Source organism: Sorex fumeus, unplaced genomic scaffold (assembly GCF_029834395.1).
Source record: "Sorex fumeus unplaced genomic scaffold, SorFum_2.1 ptg000033l, whole genome shotgun sequence".
NCBI classification, from domain to species: Eukaryota; Metazoa; Chordata; class Mammalia; order Eulipotyphla; family Soricidae; genus Sorex; species Sorex fumeus.
In genome coordinates this window covers 3,466,896-3,478,974 of record NW_026606090.1, presented here as the reverse complement: position 1 = coordinate 3,478,974, position 12,079 = coordinate 3,466,896, and positions in this window count along the sequence as shown.

The following is a 12,079-nucleotide window of genomic DNA, read 5'->3' as shown; positions in this document are numbered from 1 at the left end:
TGGCAGCCTGAGCCCCTGCGTTGAGGGCCACCTCTGTCCCTTGCACCTCGGGCCCACCGCACAGAGCTGTGTTCTGTGACATGTATGCCACTTGGAGAGCTCCGTGCAGCCACCAGGGGTGGGATTCTCGGGGAGCAGTGCTGGGAATGGGGGTTATGGGGGTGCCTGGACTTTCCAGCAGGGGAGGGAGTGAGCAGGAAGTGGGGGAAGATGCTCTGGGGGAGGGTGATGGCATGGCGGTGGGGGGGGGTCCTCTGTGCTCCCCCTATTTGGGGAAAGACTGGGAAGGAGAATCAGGAGTCTACTGGGGGGGTGGCTGGGCCCCCACTCTCCTCATTGCCGGGGTTGGGGTGTCTTCCCTACCTGCCAGGGTGAAAGAGGAGGTTTGGTTCCCCCACAAAGGACCAGGTCAACCCTGTCAGTTCGGTTTTTAACTCTGGGGTCTCCCAAGTGGAACTCAGGGGCTCGCATCCATCCCTGTTGCCAATTCTCAGCCAACCGAGCTTGTGATCTGGGGCAGGTTTTTCCCTGTAGAGCCTGGGGTGGGGGGCTCCAGGGTGCATATGAGGGACCTGGTGAGGCTCTGCACAGCCTGGACCTTAACTCTGCCCAATCTATCTCCTAAAGAGTTCCATAACCGGGGCAAAGGCTTTGCCCTTTGGGCTCCTGAGTTATCTCTTTTAAAGAAAGCTCCAAAAGATTATCTCAGAGCTATCTCAGGGAGCGCCCTGGAGATGCGTACAGGGCTGGCTCCCTGGACTCTGCCTGCCTGCGCAGGGGGGGAGGAGGGGTGGGGAGGTGGGGAAGAGGGGAAAGAGGGGAGAGGTGGGAGGGGGGAGGGGAGAGGGAGGGAGGGAGTTCTGGCTCTGAGCCTGCACTTCCCCATCCTGAGCCCTGGTGAGGTAGGGGGAGGGGAGGGAAAGAGCCTGATTCTGAGTTTTGCTCCCACCATGCGGTGCACAGAGCCTTCCCCCTTCTCCTGTGCCTCCCCCACTTCCCCTCCCTCTTCCTCCTTGGGGCCATGACCAGGGAACCCAGGTTGCACTGGGTGCTGAAATCAGCAGTTTCCCCCAGCAGAGCTGGGGTAGGGGGGCTCAGGGCTCTGCCCCGCTATGGTGCATGCTTTCTGGGTATACTTGCACCGCTGAAACACCAGGCACTGCTCACTGGCTTGCACACATACACGTGCACACATATGCACACACATGCATGAGCACACATGCTTGCTCACACATGCACGCCAGTGCTTGTACTTACTGGTGGGTGCTGCTCACACATCGTCTTTGGTTTTGGGAGGGTCCTCCCAAGTGGTGCTCAGGGAGTGAGAGCTACTCTGGCTATTCTCAGCTTCTGGTTCTTGGGGGACCAGGGATCAGTCCTGCTTGGGAGCTGCGGGTGTCCCCTCGTGCCAGGGGTGACCAGGAGCCTGCAGAGTGCTTCCTGCCATGCTTGGAGACAGCTGGGGACTAAACTGGGGTCAGCCATATGCCAGCACATGGCTTCCCCCCATCACTGTCTCCTGGCCTACTGCCCACCTATGTTCAGCTGCCGGAAGCCCCCTGTAGCCCTGAGGCAGAGCTGTGGGTACCAACAGCACCAGAGGCGGTCTGGGCATCTTTCTCAGGGAAGGAAGCGGCAATGGGTGGGCGACCCCCTTCTCCATGCCCAGTGCGGCTCAGGGACTCCTGTGCAGGCTCTTCCCAGACCCAAGAGAGAGAGAGAGAGAGAGAGAGAGAGAGAGAGAGAGAGAGAGAGAGAGAGAGAGAGAGATGCAAGGGGAGCATGGTGGTGCCCGCTCCTGGCGGGGCAGCTTTGGCCTCTCCTCGTTCCTCGTGGCACTAACTGGGGGTGGAAAGTTCCAGAGTGCCGTGGCACCTTCTGCTGCATTTTCCTTCTCTCGTGATTACAAGTCAAAACAGGGTTATCTCAGAAAAAGCTGAATATGCAGACAGCTGTAATGCAATGTGACAGACTCCCTCCATCTCCCAGGCTCGCCCTGCACCAACAGTGAGTAGTGTTTTGTCTTCCCCACTGTGCTGGTGCTTCAGGGCACACACTGGGTGCTGTGCTGCTGGGGGTCGAACTCAGGGCCTCACACGTGCATGGTATGTGTTCTACCACGGAGTTCCAAGTTATGTGTGGAACATAACTTGCCAGCTCCAAGTTTTGTGTGTGTGTGTGTGTGTGCATATGTGATATCTATCTCAACTCCAAGAGTAAAAAAAGATTCAACCACATATCTGTATATGGATTTTAAAAACATTTTTTCCCCTGCTTAACAACATATTCTTAGTAGAAGTTTTTATCTGTGACTTTTTTTTTTAAGTCTACATGGTACAGAAATGTATCAAATTTCATGATTTCCCTGGAGGGTGAATAATATATATTGTTGGAAACTTCTGTGGCCTTAAAGCTGTATGGGTTAGAATTAGAATTCTTATCTCTCTACCTCTTGAGCAGAAATCCCTAGAGTTTCTGGGGACCCCCCAGCCTGCACCCGCTCTCAGGTGAGGGGAGGGGAGTGTTCGCTGGGTGGGTGCACACTAGCACCCCGGGGCCACCTCCTGGGCAGCTCAGACCGAGTGGCTACTGGGTCTGGTGCCAGTCACCAGCTGCCAGGAGCCCTGTGGGGGGACGTCCTATCCCCAGGGACTTGTTCCGGCAGCTCTGTGGCCCAGTGCAGGGACTCACGATGGAATCCTGGCGTGCAGTCAGCCTGTGTGGACAGGTGACAGGTGACGTCAGTGGCCCTGAGGGCAGGGCAGGGCAGGGCAGCGTATAGGCGGGCCAGAGGGGCTTGTTTGTAGGGAGCTGGCTTCAGACTTGGGCGAGGACGTGTGAATGATTAACAGGCTGTTGTGCTCCTGCTGGAGAGACTCTGGCCAGGTGCGAGGGACGGCCTTCCTTGGAGTCTGCTGCGCCAGCAGCTCATGCCAAGCCCTGCGGAGCTTTGCAGTGAACTGCTCACCTCAGCCTTTTATTTTTTTTCTTTTCATCTAGGAGATAACAAAATTGATGACGGATTTCTGCATTTTACTCGGAGGGATGGGGGTGAGACTGAGGCAGTCAGTTTGGGAAGGGAGAGACGGACAGGCAGCACCACCAAGGGCGGTCTACGTAGACACTCCTGATTTGTTCCTTTTGGGGTGAGGCATCTTATTGGAGGAGAGAGTGGGGGACAGGACAGGAGAGACGCATCTGGTTCTCTTGGGGCTGGAGGTCGGGAAGTCAGAGAAAGACCAAGCAAGATGGCCCCGGTAATGTCCACATGATGTACCTGGGTTTGTGGGTGAGACAGGAACGCCGAGGTATGGCACACACGCACACACGCACGCACACACACACACACACACACACACACACACACACACACACAGAGCCAGCTGGGAGAGAGCAGCATGAAGCCCTGATCCCATATCCTGGCTCTGCCCGAGCTAGCCTGGGCTCTGGGGGACCAGCTGAAGCACAGGGAAAACCATCTGCTCCATGCTCCCCAGAACTCAGTGCTCAGGGCTATACACAGGGACAGACCTGCTTTGGCCCCTGATGCTTCTAGGACCAGCGGTTACTCAGGCAGCACCTCGTCTGTCTGTCCATCCATCCAGACTCCCAGGGTGGGGAGAAGCTTGACTGCACTATTGGGCTTCCTGGTGGGGTTGGGCTCCCCCTTTCCACCGAGTGTGGACCCCTGTGCCCTGAGGGAGCGAGCCTGGCCTTGGAAGGGCCTCAGATGCCATGTCTCTAGGGGCATTTCTGTCATCATCCTCAGGGGTCCTCAGAGTGGCCTGCTTCAGGGGTCTTTGCCCCTCCCTCAGCTCCCACATGTCCTGCCCCTTGACAGGGTGTGGGGGGGGGGGGGATGGAAGCGGGAGCTGACACAGGGCATCTGCCTGCCCAGTCCTTCCACCACTGAAGAGGGGATGCTGAGAGCCACACGGTTCCCTGATACCAAGTCACACAGACACTCTGATGGCCCAGCTTGACCCTTTGCATGGACGGGCAGTTGCCTCCTTCTCGGGGACCCTGCTGATTCCACGGGTCCCGGAGCCACAACGAGAAGGCACCGATTCATACAACCCAAGCACCACTGGGGGCTGAAGCACAGGCCTTGTATGTGTGAAGTCTGGGTCCCATCCCCAGCACTGCATGGTCTCCCGGGGAATCTCCAGGAGTGACCCCCCCTCCTTTACCCCCAGCACTCGGGACCATCCCTTGAGCATAGCTGTGTGTGGCCCCCAGGCCATGAAATCAACCAATAATATGTGGCAACTCTGTAAAGCGATGAGTGGTGAAACAGCTGAGTTGCTGAGATAGGTTGATCCCCTGGGAATTGGGAATGGAAATAATGCCTGTTTCACAGAATGGCTGGGTGATAAGGTGAGGGGTGTTCCTCTTTTCTGCATCTCTGAGATGGTATTATTTTTGTCCTTGCTTTGGGCATTGAATTACAGTCTTTGAGTGACTGACCACCCCTGCTTTCCTGCAGCAGTCCCTACTCTCCATCACGGCCTTTGATTCTTTTCATGTATTGCTGAATATCCTTTGCTTGTATTTTCTTAGGAATCTATCTCTGTTCACGAGTGCTATGGGCTTGTCTTGTTTTCTTGTCTAGTTTTGGAAATAGGATAATATTCGGCCTCCTCAATTGTATGTGGATGTTGTCCCTTAATGTCCCAGAAAGAGCTTTTTTTTTTTTTTTTTTTTTTTGCTTTTTGGGTCACACCCAGCGATGCTCAGGGTTTACTCCTGGCTCATGCACTCAGGAATTACTCCTGGCGGTGCTTGGGGGACCATATGGGATGCTGGGAATCGAACCCGGGTCGGCCATGTTGGCTGCGTGCAAGGCAAACGTCCTACCCGCTGTGCTATTGCTCCAGCCCCTGTCCCAGGAAGAGCTTAAGGAAGATAATTATTCTTTGAAAGTTTTGCTGAGTTCACTAGGGAAGTCATATGGTCCTGGACTTTTTTTTTGGGGGGGGAGGGGGAGTGTTAAGGTATGATTTGGTCTAAACATCCTTACTTGCAATTTTCTGCTCTGGATCTTATACTGTTGTGCTTTTAAGACTTTGTCCATTTCTTCTAGATTGTCCAATTCATTGTCATGTAGGTGCTCATAATCCTCTTATCCTTTGCATTTCTGTAGTGTGTGCTGAAACTTCTTTCCTTCCTTAACATCTACTTTTTCTGTTTTTTTTTGAGGGGGGGAGACATATCCAGCAGATATGAAGGCTACTCCTGTCTCTGTGCTCAGGGCCCACTCAGCCGTGTGGTGCTGGGATCAAGCCCAGCCCCGTGAACCATCTCCATTCCCTCTCTCTGATTTTGATTCTTCTCTCTCTTTTTGTTTATGAGAGTGCCTAATGGTTTGTCCTTGGTTAATCTTCTCAAATAGCATACTCTTGGGCTCCTGATCTTTTGAATTGTCTTTTTGATCTACATTTTATGTAGCTCTGCTCCTCTTTGCAAGGGGTGCGGTTTGGACCCCATTCAGCCGTGCTCAGGGGGCTGATCCCAAATCTGTGCTTGGGGTTACTCCCCGCAGTGCTCAGTAGCCATGGAGTGAACTGGAGGGTTGATTGTATGTAGAACAAGGCCCTCAAACCCTCCTTTCTCTCCACAGCCCCTCTGTTCTAATTGTTAGTTCCTTCAGATGATTTCCGAATTCATTCCTCCTTCTTGCTCTGTAGATGTGAGTTTAGATGCTCTTGTTTGGGATTTTCTGCCCTGTTTCTCTCTAACTTCCTCCTGATGCTTCCACTGGCTGCTTCCCACTTGTTCTATAAACTGTATCTTCAATTTTATGTCTTTGGCTACTTTTTTTTTTTTCAATACCTTCACTCTTGATTTCCTTATTGACCCAGGAAACAATCATACTCTTTATTCTGCCATTGGGCATTTTGGGCCTGGTTCAGTGTGGTTAGTGGGGCGTCAGTGTCCCCTATTATTGTATTGCTACCACCGGACTTCCTTTTGGGGTCTGCTTTTGTTTGGGGACCACACTCAGCAGGTGCTCAGGGAGTACCCCTGGCTCTGGGCTCAGGAGTCACTCTTGGTGGTGCTCAGCCACTATGTGGGGTGTCAGGGATTGACTCTGGGTTAGCTGCATGCCAAGCAGGTGCCCTACCCACTGTCCTATCTCTTCGGCTCCCCTTTAGTTCTCTTAACACTGAGTTGATAAATTTTGCTTTTCCTTTGTCAGCCTCCTATATATTATTCAGTGATATGTGTTGATAAGGTCATGTAAAAGTGCAAAGTTCATTGTAGGTGTGCTTCCAAGTCAGGTTTTATCGTAATGAAAATTTGACTGTAAACAGTAATATTGTACTGTAATTATGCCATGTGATGAGATGTTGCACCATGAACAGTAATTATCATACTATAAAATATATCAAAGTGACACACCTTCAATTTACACAATAGGTCTAATTTGTTTCGTAAAAGTAAAAGCTTTTATTTAAACTTCAGGGGTAGCAATCTTCCGTCATTATTGTTAATAATAATTAAAAATAATACTAGATGCTCTCTAGCTTGAGAATGTACATACTTTGTGTTTTTTTAAGACGTCTTATGGAGGGGCTGGAGTGAAAGCACATTGGGTAGGGCGCTTGCCTTGCATGCAGCTGACCTGAGTTCAATCCCCAGCATCCCATATGGTCCACCCAGCACTGCCAGGAGTAATTCCTGAGTGCAGAGCCAGGAGTAACCCCTGAGCATCACTGGGTGTGACTGTCACTGCCACTGTCCTCCCGTTGTTCATCGATTTGCTCGAGCGGACCCAGTAATGTCTCCATTGTGACATTTGTTACTGTGTTTGGCATATTGAATACACCATGGGGAGCTTGTCAGGCTTTGCCGTAAGGGTGAGATACTCTCGGTAGCTTGCTGGGCTCTCTGAGATGGGTGGAGGAATCGAACTTGGGTCGGCCATGTTGGCTGCTTGCAAGGCAAACGCCCTACCCGCTGTGCTATTGCTCCAGCCCACTGGGTGTGACCCAAAATGAAAAAAAAAAAGGGGGCCATGGCAACAGCAGTGCAGCGGGGAGTGCATTTGCCATGCGCTCATTTCATTGGATTCAATTCCCTGCATCCCATATGGTCCCCAGAGTCCACCAGGAGTGATCTCAGACCACAGAATTAGGAGTAAGTCCTGAGCACTGCAGGGGTGGCCCAAAACCACGGTGGTGGTGGGGGAAGGGGAGGCAGAGAGGAAACGATATGAAACCTATGAAGTATTTGCTTTCCGATTCTCTTGGGAAATAGAAGGCCGAACTGGCCCTGAGGTATTCCACACTGCATCTCCATACACATATCAAAATGCATTAAAGTGGAAAACCACACTACCCATGGGGTAGTAACCACCATGGGTCATTCTGAACCTAAAGGATGGTGCCGTCTGCCTGGTGACAGAAAGATGGGAAGAAATGCAGGGAATAAATAGGTGAAGGGTGCAGACAGGTCTTGGACCACGACAGTCCGGACAGGGCAATGCTCAGGAGACAGAAAGAGGACTTGGGTCCCTGAGCAGAGAGGGGCGCCCGAGACAGTGGGCTGAGGGCAAGGGCGCTGCTCTGCTGGGTGTTGGGGAGGGCTGGGTGATGATGGGGGAACCTCTAGACCTTGCCGTCAGTTTTGCTCCAAGAAAAGCGTCTGTGGGTTAAAGGGTCAGGGGTCACTCGCAGGGAGAGGGAAGATGGGAAGAGGCCTCAGATGAGCGGTGGCTCCGGTGGCTCCGGGGCTTACACAATAGTCCAGGCCCGCAGAATGGCACCACCACCAGGAAGCCGGAGTGGACTTTGGCCCTCACGGGCTGTGACAAATGTGTTCCGCTGGTGTGGGGCACATGCATGGGGAAACCAGCCTCTGGGGACTCTCTTCCTGTTCTCTTCTGCTATGGACCCAAAGTTGCTCTGAACTCAGGTTCTGGCCAGGAGCTGAATTCAGGTTCCGGCAGCTGGGATGCAGACAGGCCGTGGGTTTGGTTCCCAGCAGCGCCTGGTCCCTGCTTGTGGCTGGGTGCAGCCCTGCAGGCCACCAGCACCTCCTGGGGCCCGGGGACCCCTGGCATGGCAGGGCCCAAGCAGCTTCTCGTCTTTGAGTCTGTGCACCAAGCAGACCGCCTAGTTGGGACCCCTGACTGCCCCTCTCCCCGGGCTCTGCTGGGCGCCCCCTGCCAAAGTCCATCTAAGAAAACTCACGCAGGGCTGGGGGGGTACGTGGCTCAAGCGGCCCAGCAAGGCCTGGCCTGTGTGTGAGGCTGAGTTCCACCCCTCCGAACCCCTGAGGGCTCCCCAACCTGCCTATCACACTGCAGCGAGTGACAGGTCAGGATCCTGGAGCACAGGTTAAGGGGCAGATGACGACGGCCTGTGTTTGTCCCCACCACCCCTGAGTCCGTGCAGGGATGAGGAGTCTGTTTGTTTTCCTGAGATGCCAGCGAGTTCTGTTGCCCGAATGTGTAGACGTGGATTTGTTTGGGAGCCACACTCAGTGCTTGCTTATATTTGATTTATGGAAATGTTAGGGATACACAAAACAACAAAACCCCTCTATGTTCGCAATCAAACACCTGTCAAAGTAAAATACACCCGAGTTACCACCTTGTGTGATTTTTTTCCTCTGGATTTTCTTATGTAAAATAATGCCTGGCCCTGGGCACCAGCAAAAGTGCATTTCCTGGGAGTACTTGGGCAGAAGTCAGAATGGACTCAGCCCTCTGACAGCAACCCCAATGGTCTCTAGACAGCGTCAGAGGTCTGGCTGACACAGCAAGTGGATGTGTCCATCCCACCAGCCTAATTTTCAGCTCTGATACTCTCTTCATGACTCAGTCATCACCCCCATTTTCCTGTCCTCTCCGTTTCCTCCCAGCCAGCGGTGCTTTTCGGCTTGAGCCGACACCAGTCCAGCCAATCCTTGTAGGAAACGTCTCCCTTCGGATCCGTCAGCCCTGCCCTGAAAATGAAGAAAGCTTGGGTTGTCAGCCTGACTTGCCGAGATTCAGGAGGCAAAGCTGTCTCCTGGCCAGCCACTAGCTCAGCTGCCTGGTCTCGGGAGAGCCGAGTAAAATAGCTCATCTGGATGCTTCTGAGTCTTGCTTTAGACAAGAAACCCCTCCTGACCCCTCATTCCAGAAGGTTCTGCCACAGTTGGTCTCTTCAGTTCTGTCGCTGGCCTTCTCTCACGCTGACTGCCTGAAAAATACCTTCCTAAATCACACAGCCAGCACCTCTGGGTGACTCTTGGGCCCCACCCCTCAATACACACAGACACAGACACAGACACACACTAATCTGGTGCTATCCTCTCCTGCTTGAAGTTAAAGTGAATTGTTTTGATTGGGGGCCACACCCAGCAGTGCTCAGGGCTGACTCCAAGCTCGGTGCTCAGGGATCACTCCTGGCGGGGCTCGGGGTACCTAATATAGGGTGTAGGGGATTGAACCTGAGTCAGCTGGTTGTACTATTATTCTGGCCCCCAAAGTGAATTTTTTTTTTTATAAAGGAGAGGGTAGGCCCAGTGAAAGGTCCAGTGGGGGGAGAAAAAAAAAACACAAACTGTCATTTTCAGAAATTCTCAGCTGTCCTCCCATTGTTCATCAATTTGCTCAAGCGGACCCAGTAACATCTCCATTTTTTGAGACTTGTTGTTACTGTGTTTGGCATATCAAATATGTCATGGGTAGCTTGCCAGGCTTTGCTGTGCGGTTGAGATACTCTCAGTAGCTTGACAGGCTCTCTGAGAGGGGCGGAGGAATCGAACTCGGGTTGGCCACGTTGGCTGTGTGCAAGGCAAATGCCCTACCACTGTGCTATCGCTCCAGCTCGAACCATCAATACTTTAAGAAAATTAAGTAACTTCTATGGTGCAAAATAAGAAATAGGTTTCCAGTTTTCTGCTTATATATTGGTAAGCTTTTTTCTGTGAACCTCTTGTTAGAGTTTAACCACAGTGCTCAGAGCCAAGAATACTCGTCAGCATGTACAGTGCCTACAAGTGGCTCTTGTCGGGAAGACATTTATGTTCAAAATAAAAATGCAGGGCTAGAGTGATAGTACAATGGGCAGTCCCCCTCCTCCCGCATATGACCAATCCAGGTAGGATCCCCGGTATCCTATATGGTTCCCTGAGCACCGTCAGGAGTGATCCTTGAGCAGAGCCAGGAGTAGCCCCTGAGCATCACTGGGTGTGGCCCCCAAATAAAGAATAAATACGCAGACAGGAGACAGTGTGTTCACCGATGACTGGCCCCAGAGCATCTATGGCCAGAGGCTTCACATGCTGGTGGTCCCTTGGTCACTTGGAGCAAGGGGTAGGGGCTGAAGACAGAGGTAAAGGTCCCAGAAATGGTTTTGGGGTTTGGATGCCATCGTGAAGAAGTGGCAGGCAGAAGAACTGAATAAAAGGGATAAAAGTCCAGGTAGCTCCACGGGGCCCAGAGAGTCATATGTGGTGCCAGGGGTAGGAGCTGGGTCTGCCTCATGCAAGGCAAGTGCCTTCCCCACTTCACTGTCTCACCAACCTCCCAACCACAATTTTTAAGCACAAAAAAGTCACCTCCGCCTAACTATTATTGCTGAACATATGGCAAAAGCAACAGGTAAAGTTTTTGGGAAGACAGGTCCACAAAAGGGACACTGGGAAACAAGTGAGTGCACCCTGTGTAATTTAAGGCAGCCCACACGCAGTGATTCTCAGGGCCAGGCGTGTGCAGGGTTGGAGCCTTAGCAGCTGCACTATCTCCCTGGGCCCCCTACCAACACCTGCGAAAGGCCCCTTCTAGTGTTAGTGCCCAAGAGTTGAAAGACTGTTGGGGCCGGAGCGATAGTATGGTGTTCTGGGTGTTTGCCTTGCATGAGGCACACCTGGGTTCAATCCCTGGCATTCCATGTGGTCCCCGAGCACTGCCAGGTGTAATTGCTGAGTGCAGAGCCAGGAATAAACCCTGAGCATGGGCACTCCCAGGTGTGACCCAACAAGGCAGGAAAAAAAAAAAAACACCAAAAAAACAAAACCGAACAAAACACACACAGTTGAAAGACTGAGCTTCTGGTACCCTCTAGTGGTCAGCATAGGTAAAAACAGCTTGGCTTTCCACTGAGCGGACAGCTTACATCACCTTCCCCTACAGAAGAATTGAAAGCAGAAAGTGAACATTCAGTGTTCTTCCACGCCTCTGAGCCAGCAGCCTGGAAGTGTGGAGATGCTTTTAATTCTGTGAAGGAGGAGACAGAGGCGGGGGGGGGGGGGGGGAGGGGAGCGGGGTCAGGGTCGGGGAAGCTCACTAACCCCGCGTGCTAGCTCATTGTGAAGCTTAGTGAGAAGGGAAGGATTGGGGCATTTTACAATTCTGTCTTCTTTTTTTTTTTTAAATGACACAGATCTGCCCGGAAACCCGGCTCATGTCTCATGGCCAGTATTTCTTTCCTCTCCCTTCCAGAGTTGTGTGGGGCTTAGTCAAACACACCTTCCTTCTGCCAGAAGCACGGTGGGCCTGCAAAGCCCCCAAAGAACCACACAATACTCAGACATGCCTTTCATTTTTATTCTTCCAAAGCAGGGCACAAATGAGGGCATGGTCGAAGGTCAGCGCAGTGGGCAACCAGCTGATACCTACCCCTCCCGGTCATCGGGACCCAAGGGGCGAGTATTCCCATGAAGTGAGTTTTGTCACCTGAAGTGGCTCTCAGGTGGGGGAGGAGGAAGAAGCCAGAAATCAACATTCACACCCGCCGCCGAGTCACACATCATATACATCTGCATCAGAACACCGTCATCCAAGTACAAAAATAGTGCGAGAAACTATATTTGTCCAAATATATCGAAAAGGCTTTAAGAATACAAATAGGTATTAACAGTGGCTAGTGATTCATGATAGAAATTCGTCTTCTTTTCACTATTTACATTGCTTCTGACAACATTCACTGGGACACACGACACAGGCTTTGGGGAAAAAAATGTCTATGAAAGGGGTCCCCGCTGTGCAGTGTGTGGCAGCCAGCATGAACTCTGGGTGGGGGTGGGGAGTTGTGGTGGTGGGAGGGCGCCCTAAGGTGTTCTTTGAAACTAGTCAGAGGGCAAG